Here is a 20,245-nt window from a genome sequence, read left to right as displayed (position 1 = left end):
CGCTTGAGAGAGAGAGATAGCCTTGCTCAGTCGTCAGAGCTCTATTTCGAGAGCCTTCCTTCCAGTCTTGCTTCAAGCCTTGCTTTGAGTCTTGCTCCTTGCCCTTGTCTGTTGAACTAAGTCCGGAGTTCGAGGAGAGAGTGAGAGAGAGAGAAAACCTTCACTTCCTTTGATAGCCGAGGACAAGCCGAGGACAAGAGAAGAAGGAGAGTTTTGCCTCCCTTCCGAGCTTCCCCCGCTCCTTTGCTCTCCTTCCTTTTGTGCCCTTCTTATGCTTGCTCTCGTTTTCTTTGTTAGCCCTCGTTGGCCTCGCATGCAAAAGACCTCCTATATATATCCCTCTCCCTCCCTTATCAACGACGGTGCCGTCGTTGCTAGGGAGGCGTTAAAAAAAATGCCTCTATGATGTGGCAGGCCGTTTTCGGACCAGCGCGAAATCCGCCTCGGATGCTGCCGCAAATGAGCGCCATGGCATGCTCTTTGTTTTTCGTCTCTCCAGCGTCGCCATTCGAGCACTCCACTGGCGGGCGCAATGCTCTTTTCCCCTGCGCGCTGCCTGTTTTCAGCTTCCATGCCATCGTTTTCTTGGCTTCACACTTTATGTGGCCCTTGTTAAACCCCTTAGTGGGCGGCCATTTACTTTGTTTAATTGGGCGGGCGGCCCTAGTGGGCACCACATTGCCTACATGCCGGCCAAACAATGTCAAGCACGACATTTTGCATAACTACCGGCCGAGGCTTGCCAAACACGAAATTTTCTGCACTCTAAGCACTCCACGTTACATCATTTCGAATGATGAGCTCATCAAGATATTTTTGTACTTTCTTAACGGCACCACATTTGGCATACATATCAGCTAAGGCATTGTCAAGTACAACATTTCATATACATGCTGGCCAGAGCATTGCCTAGCACGACATCTGGTATATGATGACAATGTCATCGTGAATTTTACTACCCATACCAACATCTCGTATAATGCCAAAATTACCTAGCTAGCAGCCGACAATTGTCATCGGCCTGAAGCCTTATTATCTGATCAAGCGAAAATCTGCCTGACGAGCTATAAATCAATGTAGACCTCTCAAGCTGCATAAAATGCATACAAACCCTTCTGACGCTATAAAAATCCCAGATGGCACCCCGCTCGAGCGGACCGAATTGGTACAGAACCGGCCCCCGGTGAATATTTAACTGCCCATATCTCGGTAGTCGTAACTCCGATTGCTGATCTGAAAAGACCGACGTGCTCCACAAAGTGAGCACTTCAGGCCCGTGCATTCATTTCATTCTGTCACCTCAGTTGCAGTTGCCCAATCCGGTACGGATCTTCAATCGACTTAAACTTCTTCACCGTGACTCCAATCGACGAGCCGTAAAGACAGGCCGGTAGAGCACTTCAAGCACTACAGTGCTAGATCATAATCTCTCATTTGTGCTCACTTCAAGCATACTCATTTTTGGCATCATTGAGGCATCTGTTGGCCGTTTTAAGCCGCATCTGGCATACATTAATCATTAGACTTGGCCTGTTAACAAGCCCTCATCACTGACCATTAAATGTGTAGGCTTAAAAGAAGCTTAGCTTGTATTTATCTGCTCTTTTTCTCTACATGGCAGCGGAGCTGCACGACATCCACCCCCTCTGAACCTGCACAGCCTCCGGTCTGTGCCAACTGCACTTCAATCTACATCTGTTAACGGTAACTTAAGTTCTTTTTATCATCAGACTCACATTACTGGCAAACCTATGAAAAACAAAATAAGGCTTATACCCTATCATCAATGTTCTAGCTTAAGCATTAGGTAGCTACCCATTCAAAATCTCTGAATTGTATCTGCCGTATCTTCAAAGCATTCAATCATGGATAACCTGTTTAGTAAACCCCGCCAGACTCAAGTGCTCCAGTTAATGATGCACACGGCTTGACCATTAAGCTCTCTCTTAAGGAACCCTGTCAAGCTCAAGTATGCCTTACTCTGTCTGCACACGGAATGGCCGTCAAGTCCTTTACTTCAAGTTCTGTTAGCAGAACCAACTCAAAAGATGTGAAGATACTTCATTAATTGTCCAAAGAAGTTAGCTGGAAGCCAGCCATGTTATCTTATTGAATGCATAACCAAACACTCTTCTGACTTAACATAACCTAGAAAACAAAATCTTGCATCATGCAGCCTGGTACATCAGGCATCTGGTATCCTCTGCATCTGCAACTTGCATTTTAGTAGCCCCCTAGATCAAATGGGATAATAAGGAATTGCCCACTCACTGGAGCATCATACCTTCCACATAAGCATACATTTCCTGTATCAATCATCATCGTCAATCATTTCCGGTTCAAATATGCTACCCTTGGTTCAAATAGCACGCAATTACTATGCATACTGATCAGTATCCATCCATATTGAATCTGCTTATGAATATCCTTAGAATCTCCTAGATCAAACACCATCGATATCACATAGCATTGATGGGCTCCGCAATATACTAGAGCTTAACCTGAAGCATATTGCAGCACCCACATCCCGTAAACTGTTGGCAACTTAAGCTCATTACCAGAAAGCATTAAAGATATCTGACTCCCTTTTACTGGCAGCCAAGACATCACTGACATAAGCATCAATAGGCATAGCATCCAAATCCAGCCACATCTGGCACATTGTCCAAGCAAATGAAAAACCCTGTGCATCTTTTGCAGTATCAAGGATGATTTAGCATCATCACCCCCTCTAGCTTCATAGCCATCAAGAAAAAATTTGGGAGTCTCTTGACCTGTATCATCAGATGAATTTTCACGTGTTGGGACTTCAGCTTGATCATGAAAAATAGCTTTATCATGTAGATCTTCATCCATAACATCCTCGAGAAAATCACCCTTGGAAGTCTCAACATTAATCAAGATTGTAAGAGTTATCTCCTCATGCAGTCCATGTACAAGCATAGATGTAAAATCCCTGTCGATAACCTGTTCACAATCAATATGATCCAAGCAATCTTCATACTCCTCGATATCATCCTCTGCTTCCTCATCTGTACCTATGTTACTTAGCAATACATTATAGAGCTGTAAAGGCTCATCTGGCACCCCCTTTGAAGAGGTATATGCATCAGAAAGCTCTTCTATACTGTCATAAACATCTCCTTCAGATCTAGACAGAAATTAATCGATTATAGCAACCTCTTCTGTGATAGCAACATCTGCAAGCATATTGTTAGTAGCAATCATAGGTTCATTGACATCCTCAGGCTCATCCTGTGCTGGGTCCACAGTTTTAGTCACTTCCTCAGCTATTGTGTATATAATAGCTTTGTTTATGCAATCATCTGCAGCAAACATGTTGTCCTGCTCGGCAGCTATAGTGCAAATAGCTTCAGTAACATCCTATAGAGGTTCATCTTCTTGATAAACTCTTTCAGAATAACCCATGTCAAGATCAACAGCTTGTGAACCGCTTGCTGTGCAGTCTATGTCTTCACTGGAACCATTATTAGAGGTAGCGTCCATGCAAGCAATCTTTGAAAAAAATTCATATAAATCTGTCCAGCTTTAAATTCAATGTTTACCTTTTCTTCTTTGCTCAAATTAAGCTCTTCTAAAACTGAATCTGCTACTTCCAGCTCCACATTCTCTTTGGCTTTACTTCTTGTAGAAATATGCTCCCAGAATTCATCATAGTTGAGGATCTGCATCTGATCCCCTTCACCTTTACTGAAGACAACCTTATTTCGTTTAGTCATCTCCTTTATTTCCTGATCTAGAATCTTTGAGCTTTCGTAAATAAATTCCTCTGCAAAATACTCCCACCGTGTGGGATATTCTTCTGCCAGTTCTTGAACCTGCTTCTTAAAATCCGAGTTTACAACCTTCTCAAAAGCTGCAATCATCCGATCTTCTGGTACATTTCGGCTCTTCATCTCAGCTTCGTAACATGCAATAAAACCTTCTGGATTATATCCCTGAAAATTATAATACTACTCCCGAACAGCATCAAGTGCTAGCTCTACAGCATCATCAATCTGCTTCTTTATCTGCATGGATTTTGCTTCTTGCAGACATCCCTGAACTAATTCCATCATATTTGGAAAATCTATAACTGCCAGATTTGTATCAAATCCATTGACACTGAAATCTTCAATAAATTTCTTTAACTGTTCTGGCATCTCCATCTTTACCTCCCACCGCGGCTCGTTTCGCGTCGGGTTCACCAAAGATGTCGAGGGATATGTGTTCGCTACGTGAGCCGGACAGGCGCCGGGCCTCTGGCTGTGGGAGGTGTCAAAGAGAGAGAACAAGAGACGATAATAGCTCTATGAATCACCGCAATCATAAATTCAGTCAATTAATATGTTTGAGTACAATTTAATCCTTAGCCAAGGCGGGCTGTTAACAGCGCCGTCACTTGGATCATCTGCTTACGAGGAGTTTAAGCTCCCGCTTTACAAAATTAACCGGGCCGTTAACGACACCGGGCCTCAACAAGCTAATTAATCAAACTTCAAGCTGATGACGGTGATAGAGATTGCGTACTGTCGCTTTATCTGCCTCATGTATCTAATTCTGCTTAGTGCCTCAATCTTTATGCTTCAATTATTAAGCTTCAATTCACTCCATTAATTGGCGTTCTCCTGCTCTTGACCTCTTGCTTCCTTTATTGCTTCAGTTCCCCGCTCTACTTTCATTCGATGAGCGTATTCTGTGTAACTTAAATTCCTCAGTTTGGTTGCCCTAATTCTCTCTCCTTTCTTAACTCGCTTGAGAGAGAGAGATAGCCTTGCTCGGTCGTCACAACTCTATTTCGAGAGCCTTCCTTCGAGTCTTGCTTCAAGCCTTGCTTTGAGTCTTGATCCTTGCCCTTGTCTGTTGAACTAAGTCCGGAGTTTGAGGAGAGAGTGCGAGAGAGAGAAATCCTTCACTTCCTTTGATAGCCGAGGACAAGAGAAGAAGGAGAGTTTTTCCTCCCTTCCGAGCTTCCCCCGCTCCTTTGCTCTCCTTCCTTTCGCGCCCTTCTTACGCCTGCTCTCGTTTTCTTTGTTAGCCCTCGTTGGCCTCGCATGCAAAAGACCTCCTATATATATCCCTCTCCCTCCCTTATCAACGACGATGCCGTCGTTGCTAGGGAGGCGTTAAAAAAAATGCCTCTATGATGTGGCAGGCCGTTTTCGGACCAGAGCGAAATCCGCGTCGGATGCTGCCGCAAATGAGCGCCATGGCCTGCTCTTTGTTTTTCGTCTCTGCAGCGTCGCCATCCGAGCACTCCACTGGCGGGCGCAATGCTCTTTTCCCCTGCGCGCTGCCTGTTTTCAGCTTCCACGCCATCGTTTTCTTGGCTTCACACTTTATGTGGCCCTTGTTAAACCCCTTAGTGGGCGGCCATTGACTTTGTTTAATTGGGCGGGCGGCCCTAGTGGGCACCACATTGCCTACATGCCGGCCAAACAATGTCAAGCACGACATTTTGCATAACTACCGGCTGAGGCTTGCCAAACACGAAATTCTCTGCACTGTAAGCACTCCACGTTACATCATTTCGAATGATGAGCTCATCAAGAGATTTTTGTGCTTTCTTAACGGCACCACATTTGGCATACATATCAGCTAAGGCATTGTCAAGCACAACATTTCATATACATGCTGGCCAGAGCATTGCCTAGCACGACATCTGGTATATAATGACAATGTCATCGTGAATTTTACTGCCCATACCAACATCTCGTATAATGCCAAAATTACCTAGCTAGCAGCCGACAATTGTCATTGGCCTGAAGCCTTATTATCTGATCAAGCAGAAATCTGCCTGACGAGCTATAAATCCCTGTAGACCTCTCAAGCTGCATGAAATGCATACAAACCCTGATGAGGCTATAAAAATCCCAGATGGAACTCCGCTCGAGCGGACCGAATTGGTACGGAACCGACCCCCGGTGAATCTTTAACTGCCCATATCTCGGCAACCGTAACTCTGATTGCTGATCTGAAAAGACCGACGTGCTCCACAAAGTGAGCACTTCAAGCCCGTGCATTCATTTCATTTCTGTCACCTCAGCTGCAGTTGCCCAATCCGGTACTGATTTGCAATCGACTTAAACTTTAAAGTGCCATAACTTCTTCACCATGACTCCAATTGACGAGCCGTAAAGACAGCCCAGTAGAGCACTTCAAGCACTATAGTTCTAGATCATAATCTCTCATCTGTGCTCACTTCAAGCATACTCATTTTTGGCATCATTGAGGCATCTGTTGGCCCCTTTAAGCCACATCTGGCATACATTAATCATTAGACTTGGCCTGTTAACAAGCCCTCATCACTGACCATTAAATGTGTAGGCTTAAAAGAAGCTTAGCTTGTATTTATCTGCTCTTTTTCTCTACATGGCAGCGGAGCTTCACGACACCGCTCTTGTCGTGGTTGTGTCCTACCTAGCTGTCCCCCTTGATTGTCTACTTGGCAAGCTTTGCTTAGCCATTACATTCTCTCCCACCCCACGGATTTGATGACGGCTTTCAATACTCCTCTCTCCTTGCCGACATTCTTCTTGCCCAAGATGTTCTACTGCACAAATATGTGCACCAATAATAGTAACCCTTGCCATTTTCTTGTGTCGATCGCGCATTGTTTGAGATTCTCTTCTAGGGTGCCAAACTCTTTTTAGCTGGTAAATTGGTATTGAATATCCTTTCCTTATTTGGTTTGTATTTTAAAGCTACACACACACACACACACACACACACACACACACACACACACACATACACACTTTTCTCACTTGCATTAGTATTGTATTTCTATGGTATGCTTTATCTTGTTGGAATGGGGTTTTACATTCCTGCAGTGGCTGCAGACACATACATTTGTAGGTACATATTGGACAAGATTGGTCTAACTTGACTTTGTAGAGGTGGCTGCCAACTTGTTAAATTGATCCCTTCTTCCACTTAAGGTGATGGATTCTCACTCCTCACTTAGTCTTGGCTACATTTTCTGCTTTATGAGTTAAAGCGAGAGAAGGATATTAGTCTGTAATAATTTTTTTTTAGGGCTTCTATCCCTTCCTGCCATGGAAACAATTGAGAAAGCCTTTACTTGATAGGTCTTATATCATTTCACTTGGTTTATTCTAACTTACATGTTGAGAAGTTTCAGGTTATGATACATGTGATGGCTAATTGGGTTTTCTTTTTTGACCTACATTGAAGGATGAAAGTGCCACATAACATCTGATTTCTAGTCGCAATATGATACCAGTCTTTTTTTCTGATTAATGCTTGATTGGTAACCTTATTACAAATGTAGAAAATTTTGATAGGCTAAGAGAGGATGTGATTTTTATATGGTTATGGGTGCGACCCATACAAAGGGTACTTCAACTAGCTGGTTTGATTGATTTGACTAAATATCTTGTCTTGATACTCCTCATAATGATGAAATGAGATAAGGGTGGCTTCAAGATCGTTATTACCATGGGATAGAGGGCTACTTTTGAACTAATTATCTTGCTTGAATTGAGAAGGGATCTGCTATATTGTCTAATCACACTGGTTCTCCTCATATGTGATCTCTTGTTTTTAGCTTGGGGGATATACAGGTCATATATTCATATATCAGAATGGAAAATATTAAAAGATGGATAGTGTACAGTGATAGTCTTGGAAAATTTCTTATGGCTCATTATGTGGAGACTTGGAATATGATAGAAGTAGTGATACTAAACTAAGAATTTTTTACCCTTTTGGATGTTGGAATGTAGGCTGAATAGTGCTTTACTGACTTTGCTTATTGTTGGCATTGGTAATTGCTAAAAATGTATGCATTACTTGGGATGTAGTGTTTGTACTAAAAATCTAGGGAGAACTTTGTTGGAATTAGGGTTGCAAGAAAACACACACCTTGGAGAAGATGAAGGAAGCTCAAGCACACAACAAACTTACAAAGAGTGAATTATTTAGTGTGCAATGGAAATATTAAGTTAGCCCTAGAGTGATCGGCATATATACAATGCACGGGGGAAAAACCCTAGGCGTGACGCAGTGAACGAGAGTTAACACCTAGGGTATAGGGAAGTGCCATACCTTAAGGACATGATCAGTCCACAAAGGGGAGTAAGCCCAAAGCTATACGGAAATCTTCAAACTTCTCATGAGACAATGCATTTGTGAAAAGATTTGCAAGGTTGTCCTGTGCTGGCACATACGCCAAGATAATCTCTCTTGCAAAGAGCCTCTCCAAGACATAGTGGTAATCCACCTCAATGTGCTTTGTGCAAGCATGAGAAACTAGATTCCTTGCAACTACCAATGCACTTTGACTATCAGTGTAGATAGTGTTGGTAGTGTTCTGTGCAACACCCAAATCAGACATAAGGCATCTGAGCCATACATACTCAATCGTAGATGTAAAGACTACCTTGTACTCAGCCTCACAATTGGAAGTGGTCACAATAGGATTTTTCTTGCTTAACCATGATATGCATGAGTTGTCAAGCATGAAACAAAAACCACTTGTGGACACTCGTGTGTCAAAACAATCAGCCCAATATGAGTCCAAAAAAGCATGTATGTCTTCCAAAAATGATCCCCCCTTGGGATACAACAAACCAAGATTTAAAGTGCCTCTCAAGTAGCAAAAAGTCCTCTTGACAGCTTGCCAATGCTTAGACCCTGGGCTATGCATAAATCCGTTGACATGTGAGACTGCAAATTGAATATCCGGTCTTGTCTTGCATACATAAATGAGGCAGCCAACAATAGTTTGGTAAAGAGTGACATTGGTAGGATCACTAGCTTCATGAAGACTCAATTTCAAACATGTTTTCATGGGAGTGGTGATAGTTTTGCAATCCTTAAGTCCAAACTTACATAGCAATGTTTGTATGTAACGTTTTTGACACAAGGCAATACCACCATCACACTGCTTAAATTGTACACCCAAGTAATGATGCAACAGCAAATCTTTCATGTTGAAAGTAGCATTCAAATCAGCCTTAAATTCAGCAATATGTATCTCATTTGGTCCAGTCATCAACAAATTGTCCACATAGAGAACAACAATCAGAAGTACATCACCCTCACGCTTTACATACAATGTGCTTTTTGTTGGATTGTTACAAAATCCTCGTTTGACTAAATGAGTGTCATCTTTCTGATACCAAGAACAAGGAGACTGCTTCAACCTATACAAATCTTTGTTACATTATCCCCTTTTCCTTTCTTGGAAAAACCACAAGGTTGCGTTACATAAACTTCCTCAAATATGTCACCATTCAAGAAAGCAATAACAATGTCTAACTGATGTACATCCCAACCAAAATGAGCTGCCAATGTGCATATAAAATTAGTCATACAACAAGTGGGAGTAAAAGTCTCTTCATAATCTATTCCTTTTTGTTGTGCATAACCTTTTGCAACAAGTCGAGTCTTATAGCGATCAAGGTCACCATCCGGCTTTCATTTCAACTTGTAAACCCACTTTGTACCAATGGCCTTTTTGCCAGGAGGAAAATCACATAAAGTCCATGTGTCATTTTCTATAAGTGCATCATATTCTGATTGCATGGCAACCATCCAATAGTCTAAATTTTGTGCTTTATCAAAAGATAGAGGTTCCTCAACATCATGTAAGCGAGACACATCCAAAGCATAACAATCTGATGCATAAGATTCATGGCAAAAACCTGAACAAGTATGATTAGACAAAGGTGCATCCAATTTATTGTCACACAAAGTATGCACCAACCATTTAGGCATACCTACAGCTTGCTCATTCTCAATCCTTTCCTCATCAAGTACATCATGTACATCCGCATCAGTAATAGGCTGATCTGTAACATTTTCATAACCCCCCATAGCCTGGGGGATTCACTCTATATATAAAACGAGACGCCACCTATGAGCTACAACTTTATAAAACCCCTATATACGACTCATATTAGGGAATATGACCCCCCCCCCCCCCCCCCCCCCCCCCCCCCCCCCCCCCCCCCCCCCCCCCCCTTTCTACTCTTATATGACAATCCATGCAAAAAACTATCATACCCCTATTTTACATATAAAATTTAGGTCTTACATGATCTAACTGAGTAAAAATAGTCTAAGAGCATGTAGCATAGTGACTGGCAACGTACTAACGAACCACTTCTATTGATAACTAGATGCACCCTCAATGTGTTTTAGTTTGACTTTCAAACTATGTGACCGTTCAGCCTGCACTCTAGCTACTCATCCAATTCTATCTAAATTACTCAAAAAACATGGTTATAAAGTTTTTTTAGGTTCTCCATGTAATTTTCTTCTATACAAACTCTTTATAGCTTTCATCCCTCAACAAATGAACTATATACAAATAAGTGTTAGTTCTTACATGTATCTTTGTAGCTATTGACTCACAAGTTTGAGGGCAAAATCTTTTGGGAAGCCATGATTTTGAAACACAAAAACTTCCTCTTGTTTCCCCCCCCCCCCCCCCCCCCCCCCCCCCCCCCCCCCACCCCCTCCCTTATTTTTAAGCTTGGGAGATAAATTGCTGGGGGCCTACCCATAGCTTATGCATTTACGTAACTTGTAAAAAAAACCCCTCCCCTGTACTTACGTGGTGCGGTAAGTTTTCCATGGTCAATCACCCAGGCTCCATAGGCTGTACATTTGCCTCATTGGAATTTACATTCAATTTTCCACCACTGAAAAGAGGCAGCAAAGTGTCATAAATGTCTTGTGAGCTTACATTACTATCTCTAGTACATGACAAAAAGGGCTGAACAGAATCTTCCACAAATACAACATCCTGTGAAACCAACATACACTTTGTTTGTGGATGATACAACCTGTAACCTTTGCTTTCAGCACTATAACCAACAAAATACATTTGACAGCCTTATCATCCAATTTCCTGCATTGCGTTTGTGGCACCAAAGCATATGCCAAACAACCAAAAACACGCATGTGCTCAATAGAAGAATTTCTATCATGCCATGCTTCATATGGAGTCATAGATGCAAAGCTTTTGTAGGAAACCTGTTAAGTACATAAGTGGCACGCATGATGGCCTCAATCCAAAACAAATGCAACAAAGCATGACTGTTGACCATACATCGTGCCATTTTTGTAAGTGGCCTGTATTTCCTCTCAACGACACCATTTTGCTGAGGCATATAAGGCACTGTACATTGGTGTTTTATCCCACGACTATCCAAAAATGCATTAAATTCATGAGACATATACCCCCCCCCCCCCCCCCCTTGATTGAAATGAAGGGTGCCCATAATACATTTTGAGACATTTTCAACCATAGCCAAAAATTGTTTGGAGCACATAAATACTTCAAAATTCACTTTAAGTGGATATACCCATGCATGCTTGGAGTAATCATCAATGAAAGTCACAACGTAAAGGTAATTTCCCAAGGATGGAGTTTGCATGGGCCCACAAACATCACTATGCACAAGTTGCCACCTACATGTGGCCCTAATTGAACCATCCTTTGGAAACTTTGAAAGCTGCATCTTACCCAAAATACAACCTTCACAAACATGTTTGATAGGTTCTTCAAGAGGCGGCAAAGAAGCAACCACATCATGTTTCTGCAAGCAAACGAAGCAAACTAGCAAAAATTCAGATGCCCAAAATGTGCATGCCAAAGTTTTGCATCTGATATAGCCTTATAACCCACAACTCCATTTGCAAAATTTCACCCACATTTGTCATACAAAGTGAGCTTATACAGCGTGTGGAATAAAATGCCAAATGAAACAATTTCATCACCAAAACTGAGATCATGTATTGTACATTTGTCATCCACAAATTTGACTACAACACCAAGTCTAGCAAGTGCAGATATAGACAAAAGATTCTTCTTGATCTCAGGTACATACAATGCATCAACAAGTGTGAAATATTTGCCATTTGCATCAGTAAGCACAATCTTTCCAACTCCCTGAACTGGATAAGAGGCATTGTTGGCACAAGTAACTGAATTTCCATGAGGGACAAACTCAAGAGAGGTGAACAAATTACGATGTGAGGTAATGTGCTTTGTAGCACCACTGTCAAAATACCACATATGTGAATCTGTAGCAAATGACATGCATGTATCATGGACATCAAGATTATACGTACACTCTGCACTAAAAGCCCATTCTGCATCAACATCAACATCACAGTCTTCTTTCGTAGACGACTTAAAAATAGTTGCATTTGTATAGTGGATCCATCATTAGTAGTGGAAATAGCCTCTTTGGCCTTCAACTTAGGAAACTGCTTGATCAAATGATCATTAACTTTATAATAGTGGCGACACATCTTATTTTTCCCTTTTCACCAAAGTTCCCAGATGAATTTCTACCAACAATAGCATTAGGAATAGGTGATTTACCACTCGTAGAAGAACCATGAGAAGTGGCTACATTATTGTTACCACCTTTTCTTTGAGCATCAATAAAGGCATGTTCAACTGCACATTATCTAGTACTATTTTTTCTGGAAAGTGACTCTTGCAACAACAATGTGTATAATGCATCAAACTTGACAACTTCAGGATTTCCTTGGGTCATAAGTCTCCAAGTACTAGCAAAAGTCTTGTAAGAATATGGCATAGCATCAAGAACAAACTGCACAAGGGAACTTTTTGAAATGACTTTACCTACAAAAATAAGTTGCTCATTGATATCCTTGACACCAGTAAGGAAAGTGTCCATATCATCTTCTTCATGCATAATCTTTGACTCTAGCTCTTTACGTAGCAATGCAATTTTTGCCTCATTGCGACTTGCATAAAGACCAACCAAAATATCCCAAGCCTGCTTTACAAATTTTATCAAACAAATATGGGGAGTAATAGTGCCCTTCACAAACAACACAATAAATGCATGAGCCTGCGCATCTTTTACATCCCAATCAGCTTGTTTTGTTGTAGGCAAAGCAACTCTAACAACAACAATCCTTGAAGCAAGACCTGCAACATCCTCAACATTGCATGTATCCTCAGAACTAGGGCATACATCAATGCCCTGCACAATGTTCCAAATGCCCTTTGACACAATAACATGTTGTATCATATAAGGCCACATAGGGTAATTGTCCCCATCCAATCTGTCCTTAGCAGCAAACATCTTGAACACATCTGTGTTGTTGTTAGCCATGGTATATGTTGCACCTAATATGAAAACTGCCCAAAAAAAGGAGAAGGAAAGCATGAACAACACGTGCTATATAGCACAAACCGTAGAAGACTGTAAGGGATATGCAAAAAATAGCACTGATAGGATTTTTACACAAAATGAAAAAATAGCATACGCAATACTTCCTGTAGTGGAAACGGAGGCTAAATAGACCCTGAATCAAAAATTTGAGCAGACTAGACTCTTTGAGCTCTCCCAAAATATTTTTTGACCTACAAACACTTGCCAAAGCTCACTAAAATTGGAGAAAGTGAGCAGGCATGTGTTGGAGCTGCTGGTGACTAAGCCCGAGATGACACAACCTGCTTTGATACCAATTTTTGAAATTAGGGTTGCAGGAGAACACACACACCTTGGAGAAGATGGAGGAAGCTCAAGGCAGACAACAGAGAGTGTATTACTTAAGTGTGCAATGGAAAGATAAAGTTAGCCCTAGAGTGATGGGCGTATATACAATGCATGGGGGGGAAAACTTCCTAGTGCGGGAAAATATGCCTCAGCGGTCCTAAGTGTGTTCACAAACATCACTACCACATGTATATGGTAACTATTGGATTTAGGGTTGCAGAGAAACGCGCACAGCTTGGAGAAGACGAAGGAAGCTCAAGGCACACAATAGAGAGTGTGTTACTTAGTATGCAATGGAAAGATAGATAGCCCTAGAGTGATGGGCGTATATACAATGCTCGGAGGAAAAACCCTCTTAAAGAGGGAAAAAATGCCCCGGCATTCCTACTGTGTTCACACACATCACTACCACATGTATATGGTAAAAAATCCCCCCTGGAATGATGCGGTGAACGAGAGCTGCCACATTATTAAAGGGAAGTGCCATGCCCTAAGGACATGATCAGTCCACAAAGGGGAGTAGGCCCAAAGCTTTGCGGAAAGCTTCAAGCTTCTCATGACACAATGCCTTTGTGAAAATATCAGCAAGGTTGTCCTGTGTTGGCACATAAGCCAAGCTAATCTCTCCTTTTAAGAGCCTCTCCCTGACATAGTGGTAATGCACCTCAATGTGCTTTGTGCGAGCATGAAAAATTGGGTTCCTCGCAACTGCCAATGCACTCTGATTGTCAGTGTAGATAGTGTTGGCAGTGTCCTGTCCATCACCCAAATCAGCCATAAGGCGTCTGAGCCATACACACTCAACCGTAGCTGTGAAGACTGCCCTGTACTCAGCCTCACAACTCGAAGTGGCCACAGTAGATTGCTTCTTGCTCAATCATGATGTACATGAACTGCCAAGCAAGAAACAAAAACCACTTGTGGACACTCGTGTGTCAAAACAACCAGCCCAATCTAAGTCTGAAAAAGCATGTAAGTCTGGCGGCAATGATCCCCCTTGGGATAAAACAAGCCAAGATGTAAAGTGCCACTAAGGTAGTGGAAAATCCTCTTGACAGCCTGCCAATGCTAAGACCTTGGGCTATGCATAAATTTGATGACCTGTGAGACTGCAAACTGAATATCTGGACTCGTGTTACATACATAAGTGAGGCAGCCAACAACAGTTTGGTAAAGAGTGACATTAGTAGGATCGCCAGCATCATGTAGAGTCAACTTCAAACCTGTTTCCATGGGAGTGGCAATAGGTTTGCAATCCTCAAGTCCAAACTTACATAGCAATGTCTCTATGTAACTTTTTTGACACAAGGCAATACCACCATCACACTGCTTAAACTGTATACCCAAGTAATGATGCAACAGCCCCAAATCTTTCATCTTGAAAGTAGCATTCAAATCAGCCTTAAATTCAGCAATATGTCTCTCATTTGGTCCAATGATCAACAAATCATCGACATAAAGAACCACAATGAGAAGTACATCACCCTCATGCTTTACATACAATGTGCTTTTTGTTGCACTGTTACGAAAGCCTCGTTTGACCAAATGAGTGTCAGCTTTCTCATACCAAGCACGAGGAGATTGCTTCAACCCATACAAAGCCTTCTTACATCTGCACACTTTGTCCTCTTGTCCTTTTATGACAAAACCGCGAGGCTGTGTTACATAAACTTCCTCAAATATGTCACCATTCAAGAAAACAGTAACAATGTCTGATTGATTTACATCCCAACCAAAATGAGTTGCCAATACACATAGAAAATGCACAGTAGTCATACGACAAGTGGGAGCAAAAGTCTAGACTTCATAATCTATGCCTTTTTGCTGTGCATAACCCTTTGCAACAAGTCGAGCCTTATGGCGATCGATCTCACCATCTGCCTTGCGTTTCAACTTGTAAACCCACTTCGTACCAATGGCCTTTTTTCCAGGAGTCAAATTAGATAAAGTCCATGTGTCATTTTCTATAAGTGCATCCTATTCTGATTGCATGGAAGCCATCCAATTCTTTGAATTATGTGCTTCATCAAAAGATAGAGGCTCCTCAACATCATGTAAGCTAGACACAGCCAAAGCATAACAATCTGATGCATAAGATGCATGGCGAGAGCCTGAACGAGTACGACTAGACAAAGGTGCATCCAATTTACTGTCATGCAAAGTGTGCACCAGCCATTTTGGCATACATCTAGTCTGCTCATTTTCAGCCCTTTCCTCATCAAGTACATCATGTACATCTGCATCAGTAATAGGCTGATCTATAACATTTTCAGAAACCCCCATAGGCTGTACATTTGCCTCATTGGAAATTACATTTGTATTTCCACCACTGAAAAGAGGCAACAAAGTGTCATAAACGTCCTGTGAGCTTACATTACTGTCTCTAGTACATGACAGCAAGGACTGAACAAAATCTTCCACAAACTCTACATCCCGTGAAACCAAAATACGCTTTGTTTGTGGATGATATAACCTGTAACCTTTGCTTTGAACACTATAACCAACAAAAATACATTTGACAGCCTTATCATCCAATTGTCTGCGCTGTGTTTGTGGCACCAAAGCATATGCAAAACAGCCAAAAACACGCATGTGCTCAATAGAAGGCTTTCTATCATGCCATGCTTCATATAGAGTAATAGACTTCAAAGATTTTGTAGGATACCTGTTAAGTACATAAGTGGCACACATGATGGCCTCAAGCCAAAAAGAATGCGGCAAAGCTTGACTTTTGACCAACATCGTGCCATTTCCGTCAGTGACTTGGTTTTCCTCTCAGCAACACCATTTTGCTAAGGTGTATAAGGCACTGTACACTGGTATTTTATCCCACGACTAGCCAGAAATGCATTAAATTCATGAGACATATACTCCCCCCCTCCATCAGAACGAAGGGTGCCCATAGTACATTTCGAGACATTTTCAGCCATAGCCAGAAATTGTTTGAAGCACATAAAAACTTTGAACTTCGCTTTAAGCGGAAATACCCATGCATGCCTAGATTAATCATCAATGAAAGTCACGAAGTACAGGTAATTGCCCAAGGACGGAGTTTGCATGGACCCACAAACATCACTATGCACAAGCTGCAACCTGCATGTGGCCCGAACTGAACCATCCTTTGGAAATTTAAAACACTACATCTTACCCAAAATACAGCCTTCACAAACATGTTTGATAGGTGCTTCAAGAGGTGGTAAAGAAGCAACCATATCAGATTTTTGCAAATGCAGCGAACTTGCAAAATTCAGATGACCAAAACGTGCATGCCAAAGTTTTGCATCTTAAATAGCCCTTGAATCTACAACAGCATTTGCAAAATTTTGTCCACACTTGTCATACAAAGTGCGCTTATACAGCCCACGGCACAAAAGGCCATATGCAACAATTTCATCACCAAAATTGAGATCATGAACTATACATCTGTCATCCACAAATTTGACTACAAGTCCAAGTCTAGCAAGTGCAAATACAGATAAGAGATTCTTCCGAATCCCAGGTACATAAAGTGCATCAACAAGTGTGAAGAAACTACCATTTGCAGCAGTAAGCACAATCTTTCCAACTCCCTGAACCGGATAAGAGGCATTGTTGGCACAAGTGACTGAATTCCCATGAGAGACAAACTCAAGAGAGGTAAACAATTCATGATGTGAGGTAATGTGCTTTGTAGCACCACTATCGAAATACCACACATGTGAATCTGTAGCAACTGGCAAGCATGCATCATGGATAGCAGGATTATAAGTGCACTCTGCACTAAAAGCCCATTCTGCATCACATCAGCAACACAATCTCCTTTCACAAAAGACTCAACAATGGCTGCATTTGTAGTGGAACTAGCATTTGCAGTGGAACCACCCTCTTTCTTCTTTGCCTCTTTGGCCTTCAACTTAGGACACGACTTGATCAACATTAGCTTTACAATAATGGCAATGCATCTTCTTTTTGCCCTTATCACCAAAATTTCCAGACGAATTGCTGCCAGCAAAAGCATTAGGAACAGATGTTTTGCCACTCGCAGCAGAACCATAAGAAGTGGCCGCATTGCTGTTACCACCCTTTCTTTAAGAAGCAATAAAATCTTGTTCAACTGCACCTTGTCTAGTCCTATTTTTTCTGGAAAGTGACTCTTGCAACAGCAATGTGCATAATGCTTCAAACTTGACAACTTCTGGATTTCCTTGGGTCATAAGTCTCCAAGTACTAGCAAAACTCTGGTAAGAATCTGGTAAGGCATGAAGAATAGTCTGCACAAGGGAACTTTCTGAAATGACTTCACCTGCAGAAATAAGTTGCTCATTGATATCCTTGACACTCGCAAGGAAAGTGTCCATATCATCTTCCTCATCATAATCTTCGATTCCAGCTCTTTACGTAGCAAAGCAATTTTAGCCTCATTGCGGCTTGCATAAATACCAGCTAGAATATCCCAAGCCTGTTTTGCAGATTTTGCTGAACGAATGTGAGAAACAATGGTGCGCTTCACAAACAACACAATGAATGCATGAGTCTGCGCATCCTTTACATCCCAACTAGCTTGTTCTGCCGTAGGCAAAACAACTCCAATAGTAGCAATCCTTGCAGCAAGACCTGCAACATCCTTAACATTACCTACATCCTCAGAACCCGGACGTACATCAATGCCCCGCACAATGTTCTAGATGCCCTTTGACACAAGAACATGTTGCATCATATAAGCCCACATAGGGTAGTTGTCCCGATCCAACCTGTCCTCAGCAGCAAACATCTTGAACACATCTGTGTTGTTGTCAGCCATGGTAAATACTGCACCTGATGTGAAAACTGCCCAAAAATAGGAGGAACGGAGCGGGAATAACACGTGCTATATAGCACAAACCGTAGAAGACTATGAGGCACCTATTATGCAAAAAACGGCACTGACAAAATTTTTTCACAAAATGACAAAATAGCATGTGCAGTACTACTTATAGTGGAAACGGAGGCCGAAATGAGCCCGAATCAAAAATCTGAGCAGACTTAGCTCTACGAGCTTTCCCAAAAAATTTCTCGACCTGCGAACGCTTGCCAAAGCTCACTTGAAACAGAGAAAGTGAGCAGGCGTGTGTTGGAGCAGCTGGCGACTAAGCCCGGGAGGACGTAACCTGCTCTGATACCAATTGTTGGATTTAGGGTTGCAGAGAAATGCACACAGCTTGGAGAAGACAAAGGAAGCTCAAGTCACACAATAGAGAGTGTGTTACTTAGTATGCAATGGAAAGATAGATATCCCTAGAGTGATGGACGTATATACAATGCTCGAGGGAAAAAACCTCCTAAAGAGGGGAAAAATGCCCCGGCGGTCCTAGTGTGTTCACACACATCACTACCACATGTATATGGTAACAGTAACAAACTTCTCTAATACTATCACTTGTATTGAGGGGCTTTTCATGACCTAAATATGTGATGGATTTTTATTGGCTTACTATATTTAGATAGCCTTGAGAAGATTGTTGTTCTCTGGCCTTGGTATAATTTTCTGAGACTTACTTGCATGATTCACCCTCTCAGGTGGTTATTGGTGTTTAGTGAATTTTGAGCAGCAGTCGTGACTTGATATTTTTTTTATTTGTATTGGTTTATAAGCTTCTATATACTAGCATTTTTCTTAAAATTAGATCTGGCATTCATTAACCCAATGGTTCAGATGATATCTTAAGATGTTACTCTTTTTGGTAGGTTAAATCTGCTAGGTTGTGGCTTGTTCTGAAAATCTGAAAAAGGAGGATGCTTGTTCTTGGTTTGGGTTACTGGTTCTGCTGATTTACTGGGTTTCTTCATACACACTATCATAAAAACTAATATCTAATTCTCCCAAATGATTTTCTCATGTTAAACTGATCATTTAATATGGGGACGTACCATGGGAGTAAAAGCAAGAATATTGGTAAGGCTGCCAGATCGATCTCAACAGGGATCCAAAGGAGGGAAATTAAGGACACTCTGCAAAAGAGAAATGTGCATCAATGGAGGTTAAAAGACCTAAGTTTCATCTCCATTAAGACTTCCATAGGCTAAAGTTCCTAAATTTAATTAAAAAGTCCAATGGTTAAAGGTGGGGAGAAATTGGATGGTTATGGGAAGACCAAAAAAATTTCCCATCCCTAGGAAGGAGGGGGTGAGCCCGAATGATAGGGGATGAGAGAGAAACACACACACACACACAATCCCAAGCTCTCCCCAAAGGGAAGAATGGACACATGGCACGCTCCTAGCCCAATTGCCCCCAATCTCCCCTCAAATCCTATTGGATGGCCATAGAGGTGGACCAATGACAATTAGGCTAGAACAAAATTAGTGTAATCAATTTAAAAATGCTTGATAAAAGAACCAATAGAAATTAAGCTCCCTAGAAGACTATTGGACAGTCTACCAAGGGGTCCAATGAGCATTCAACAGCCCAATGGCTTGCTTGATTCCTATTGGTCAGAATACTAAAATGTCCAATGAGAGTTTAAATAAATTATTTAATTACCTTAAGCTCTCACAAAAGGGGAAAGGGGGCACATGTTACAAGGCTATCAATTATGCTTCTAAATTGTTATTGGAAAAGCTTTGCAAGAGCCAAAGGGAAACCGGCAAGATCTTCTTGGAAGAGGGGTTGACCAAGTAGAGAGAGAGTTGGCATTTTTAGTCTAACCAACTTTTCCACACACACACACAACTCATGTGTTGAGCAAGAACTCCATCTCCTTCTCCAATCA

The sequence above is a fragment of the Adiantum capillus-veneris genome, chromosome 10, assembly GCF_014529385.1.
Source record: "Adiantum capillus-veneris isolate H3 chromosome 10, ASM1452938v2, whole genome shotgun sequence".
Lineage (NCBI taxonomy): Eukaryota > Viridiplantae > Streptophyta > Polypodiopsida > Polypodiales > Pteridaceae > Adiantum > Adiantum capillus-veneris.
The sequence above is the reverse complement of the archived record's forward strand: the minus strand, read 5'-3'. Positions refer to the sequence as shown.